Source organism: Salmo trutta, chromosome 3 (genome assembly GCF_901001165.1).
Source record: "Salmo trutta chromosome 3, fSalTru1.1, whole genome shotgun sequence".
In the NCBI taxonomy this organism is placed as follows: Eukaryota; Metazoa; Chordata; class Actinopteri; order Salmoniformes; family Salmonidae; genus Salmo; species Salmo trutta.
The window spans coordinates 53,813,772-53,819,771 of record NC_042959.1 but is presented as its reverse complement, the minus strand read 5'-3'; the positions used below and the strand labels follow the sequence as shown (position 1 = coordinate 53,819,771).

At 42.2% G+C, this 6,000-nt stretch overlaps 1 protein-coding gene across 7 annotated transcripts in view; it reads left to right on the top strand.

The window, feature by feature from the left end:
* Positions 1-4,812: 4,812 nt before the first annotated feature.
* LOC115178754 (myocyte-specific enhancer factor 2D homolog) overlaps positions 4,813-6,000 on the top strand; it is a 73,833-nt gene continuing 72,645 nt past the window's right edge. For 5 of the 7 annotated variants that reach the window (XM_029740075.1, XM_029740065.1, XM_029740092.1 and 2 more), the window contains exon 1: positions 4,813-5,040. The gene's annotated coding sequence lies outside the window, so the exon portion shown is untranslated. The remainder of the gene's footprint in view (positions 5,041-6,000) is intronic. The other 2 variants (XM_029740098.1, XM_029740055.1) reach the window with 1 other exon arrangement.

Here is a 6,000-nt window from a genome sequence, read left to right as displayed (position 1 = left end):
CAGTGAATTCATGATATCTTTGGAACTTGTGAACTACGACCTTGCTGTCAATTCTCACTTGGGTGTAATGCTTACTTATACCCGCTAGAGGGGGCACACTACCTCTAACTCAGGGCTTTCCAATCCTGTTTCTGGAGAGCTGCCGTCCTGTAGGTTTTCACTCCAACCCTAATCTATCCGGATTCTAATAATTAGCTGGTTGATAAACTAAATCAGGTTTGGATTGGAGCGAAAACCTACAGGAGGGTAGCTCTCCAGGAACAGGGTAGAAGAGCCTGCTCTAACCAAAGCCATACATTTATTGTTCACATGAATGTATACAGTAGGCCTATATGCATCCATGTCTGTCTCTAATCAGAATGAAAACTCAGGTGGGCTTCTGTTAAAATAATCTCAATCATAACTTTTTACAGTTTTTTCATATCGGAATGAAAGACAAAAAGGTACAAGTTGAAAACTAATTTGACCCTGGTTTAGTTACTTTTTATGTTGTATTCTCTTTACAAAATAACAGATACAGCCTCTGCACTTTGGAAACTCTACGCTGGTGCAATTAATTGGCCTCCCTCTAGTCTCTTATTTGGGCATCTTGGTTCTCGAGAACCTGTCACCCTTTTTGAACCCTCAGCAGTTTGGTCGTCTTAGCTGAAAATTGGTGGGCTCTCACTCCCAGAAAACAACCAGTATTAACACATGGTGATTGCTTTACTGTAACATTTGACTCCACCTGTTCACTATAGCCCAGATACTGGATTCCAGTCCTCCTCCTGATTGCCACATTTAAGCTCTGATTGTAGAGGTACAGCTGATGGAGGTGAGAGGGTTTGTTGGCTCCGTTGCCATGGACACTGAATGTTGCTTGGCAGCCTGACAGGATGCTTTGGAAACCAAGTGCGGCGGAGCAGCGGGTCACTGCAGAGAGGGAGCTGCACCCACACACCTTTCACGTGGACTAACACACTCTCCACACAGAGAGAAAGAGAGGGAGAGAGGAATAGAAGGGAAAAAGAAAGGAAAGATTGGCTTATGAAGAGGGAGCGAGAGGAGAGAGCAAGGGTGAGGCAGTGAAAAACAATATTTACAAGTATGTCAGATATTGTCTGACCTCAAAAGTGGTCCAATATCAAGATAAATCAATTTCCCACAACATCTATTGAGAAGATTTAGCTGTAGCATATGTAAAAAAAAAAATATGGGCCCCATACACACACACACACACTCTGATTGGTACTGATTCTGGTCTGCTGGACACAAGAGCCCTGATAAAGAGCAATCTGGTTACATCACTATAGCAGCCTGCTTCCCTCCTCAAAGCCTCTTGTTGCTAATGTGTTTGTTTGGATGGGATGAAGGGTCTCTAGCCTGCGGAAGTCTGGGGTGAGAGAGGCAGCTAGGTCACCAGGGACACTGCATTTAGCTTGAACGCCAAATCAACTGTGACAGAGACACTCATAATGTCATTGTGGAACCCTTTTTCTTTCAACTAAAAACATTAACCTTATGCAACAATATGATCATATATGTGTCCCCACAATCAGGATCCTCCACATAGTGCTGCCTGCATATTGCCTACACAACTAATATTATGGTGACTTTTGAAAACATTGCTTATTCGTGAGAAGTAACTATTGTGTGGAATGTGCTTGGACACTTACCTGATCTTCCATAACATTACATAGCTCTTGATGACTGTTTCAGAATAAACAAAGTTTTCTAATTGCAAGTGAACCCCTTACCGAAATAATAATGTATACTGAACAAAAATATAAATGCAACATGTAAAGTGTTGGTGCCATGTTTCATGTTCCCTATGCACAAAAAGCTTATTTATCTCAAACTGTTTGCACAAATAAGTGTACATCCCTGTTAGTGATGAGCATTTCTCCTTTGCCAAGATAATCCATTCACCTGACAGGTGTGGCATATCAAGAACCTGATTATACAGCATGATCATTACACAGGTGCACCTTATGTTGGAGACAATAAAAGGCCACTCTAAAATGTGCAGTTCTGTCACACAACACAATGCCACAGATGTCTCAAGTTTTGAGGGAGCGTGCAATAGGCATGCCGAATGCAGGAATGTCCACCAGAGCTGTTGCCAGAGAATTTAATGTTAATTTATCTACCATAAACTGCCTCCAACATCGTTTTAGAGAATTTGGTAGTACATCCAACCGGCCTCACAACCGGAGACCACATGTAACCACGCCAGCCCAGGACCTCCACACCCGGCTTCTTCACCTGTGGGATCGTCAGAGACCAGCCACCCAGACAACTGCTGAAACTGTGGATTTGCACAACCGAAGAATTTCTGCACAAACTGTCAGAAACCATCTCAGGGAAGCTCATCTGCGTGCTCGTCGTCCTCACCAGGGTATTGACCTGACTGCAGTTTGGCTTTGTAACCGACTTCAGTGGGCAAATGCTTACATTCCATGGCCACTGGCACGCTGGAGAAGTGTGCTCTTCATGGATGAATCCCGGTTTCAACTGTACTGGGCAGATGGCAGACAGTGTGTATGGCATCATGTGGGCAAGCGGTTTGCTGATGTCAACGTTCTGAACAGAGTGCCTCATGGTGGTGGTGGGGTTATGGTATAGGCAGGTATAAACTAAGGACAGCGAACACAATTGCCTTTTATCGATGGCATTTTGAATGCACAGAGATACTGTGACCAGGTCTTGAGGCCCATTGCCGTGCCATTCATCCACCGCCATCACCTCATGTTTCAGCATGATAATGCACGGCCCCATGTCACAAGGATCTGTACACAATTCCTGGAAGCTGAACATGTCCCAGTTCTTCTATGGCCTGTATACTCACAAGACATGTCACCCATTGAGTATGTTTGGGATGCTCTGAATCGACGTGTACGACAGCACGTTCCAGTTCCTGCCAATATCCAACAACAACTTCGCACAGCCATTGAAGAGGAGTAGGACAACATTCCACAGGCACAATCTACAGCCCGATCAACTTTGAAGGAGATGTCTCTGGGGACTTATTCCCACCAGTGTGAATAGTTTGTTTTTATTTCCCATGGTATCTCCATGGCTCCAAGTCCAACTGGTTGAAGGCTATGCTGTCCAACTCTAGGAAAAGGCCGGCGTGAGAGAGGCCAACAGGGTGCCCATCTGTTTGCATTAATTCTCCTCTGCAAAACCCCACTACTTAAGCTCCTTACATAAAGCATAAAATAGAGTGTAATCTCTCTACCTACAGCCTACTCCTCCCCACTACTACTTCTGTTGCTTGATTACCCCCCAATGATCTCTCTTTCTGATTATCTGGCTGTTAGTCGATGGATCACAAAATGTCCAATGTACATTTATGGATACACTGATTAAAGTGTCAGGCAAGTAAATGGTCCATTTGCAGAGCTTCCCTGGCTGGGTGTTTCCATGTGTTGCTCTGCATCGACTGTGGCAGCATAGAATGAAATACGACACATTAATGGTGTGTGTGTGTGCGTGCGTGCGTGCGTCTGAGAGAGATCGAGAAAGTGAGAAATGGGAAGTTAAGGAGAGCCCCCAAAAGTGACTGGAAGTATTACAACAGGCAAACAAAGGCACATTTGATCTAAATAAGAGGAACCTCATCTGCAGTTCGATAAAATGCAAAATGTGGGAAAAGATTAAAGTAGGCCCATTAAACGTTTTATTCATTTTTTTGTGTCATCAAATCAAATGAAATTGTATTGGTCACATACACGTGTTTAGCAGATGGTACTGCGGTTGTAGCGAAATGCTTTTAAATCTGTCATCAGCCTGTCTAATAATAAATGGACACATTTGTTTCAAAAATGGAGATACTGACATCATTAATAAACCGTAGGCTACTTTCAGATACAATATCATTGAATATTTCTGTGATACCATGTCCTGTAACTTAGATTTGACAGCCCTGACAATTTGCTTCATACCGACGAAGTGGTGACGTAGGCTACGTGCGACAGACTGTAATATGAAACTGAATAAGATATGAATACTGTATGCATATTTTCATTAGTCTGGAATAAATAACATTACGTGTTTATACTGGTGAAGTAGCCTTAAAACTTTACAGATGATTATGAGCAAATGAACATTCAAGCGTGTCATGCGCTTCACACTACATGCGTACATTTCCATTTCTATGCAGACCAGCATCACCCCTTTCCTCACTGTAAACACCATTTTCTTCCGCAGCCATGAAACGCTGCTCTGCGTTTCGCTCAGTGCGTACCCTACCCTTCAAGTCTGCAGAAATCGAAGTTTCCAATTTTACCTCATTAGGTGATACCCATTGTACAGGATTTGTATGCTACTTTCCGTAGGTTATGCTGTACCTATATGCTACTTTATGGAGCTTATGGATGCACTTTTGTCCAACAGCATATATAGCCAAATAATAAGACCAAATGCAAGACACATTTATTGAGGGAAAACGCACACGTATAAGGTCAGATGGCCGTAGAAGAGGAAAGAGAATATTTATTTTGCTATTACGCTACAAGGCCAACACATAAGACATCACTGGCATCACAATTGAAATGACACACTGCATTACTTCAAACGCTGTGCGTAAATTCGAGAAGTAAGACAATATTGACAATGGATATCATGATTCAAATAGAGACATTCCCACTTACAGTAAAATAGAAGAGGCGGAGGGATACACTCACACATGATCTCACCATTAGTCCTTCCTACTTCACGGATCACCTTCTACTAACTTCACGTTGACGAGTCGAATCCTCTGACTTCTCCAGTGATTGGTTAAACAACACAAATATCTCTTGCCTATTGGTCCGGCTAGTGTCAATCATGAAGCAGTGCCAATCAAGATAGATTGGGCAGCAGCAGCTACATTGTATCGTTTGACAGAACTAAATAGTTACCTTGTTCATCAAGAGGAACGATTTTTTAAATTTATACTGACGTCGACAGACAGCCTGTTAACAATAATCTTTATTCCTCAATCAACATTTTAAATACATATTCATATATTTTTGAATCTCCGGTTTTACCAGACAGATGTGGATACAGTTCTACAGGGTAAGTCACTCTTCACAAGCTCGCTAACGTTACCCAGGTTAGCTACCTGCTAGTGAATATGTTTGGTCAGTAACATTAGGCATCTGTTTAGTTTGAATAACTTACATTTAACAACATGTTGCTTTCGAATGGCCACTTTCTGATGTCATTGAACTGAGGGCCACTCCAAGCAACCATAATTCGGTGTGGTGGTCGCGCGCTGTCTCGTGCTTTATTTTGAGTGTCAAGGGTAGACTACATGATGGAGAGTTTTCTTGCTGGTTTGTATTTCTTGCAAACTAGGGATTACTTTATGTCACCTCAATGGTATGATACTAGCACAGTTAATAAACGCTAATAATTGGTGACTGTATTGATGTAGGGATTCTCTTCCTTCATGAGCGCAACAGCCGTGGTGACCGTTCACCAGGAGCTGTCAGAACGATTTATGAAAAGTGTCACCGATGTTTTGACACGATTACTCTTCAATTCTATGAATTGATTTAACTTAAGTGAGTAGAATGAATAGTTTACTGAACACTTTATTCCTATTAAGATGCTATGGTTGGTTGTTCCTTCATGGCAGACACGCAATTTGATGGTCTCTTTCTCCATCGGCAAGAGAGTTACAGCATAGCATAGCGCCAAGAAAGCATCAAGGTGTCAGAAAAAAAGTAATTTAAGGAACCTTTGGTGTCAACGGAATGCGCATGTAAGCCAACGTTAATGTTTTGCAACTATCAATTGGTAAACATTGCCAAAACACTTGACCTGACTGTATAAGAATTTGACGGCGCAAAAATGGTTGCCTGTGGTGTAATTGCTGTTTCCTCAAGGGAAAAGTGTCAACAAACTATTGATTACTCCTAAAATCCGGAATCCATTTTGCCTGTGAAAGTGTTGGAGATAGCATGTGTAGACTAAATCTTCAGTGTAATTAGTGTGTTGTAATAGGAATTCTTTCCCAATATTCTTTGAGGG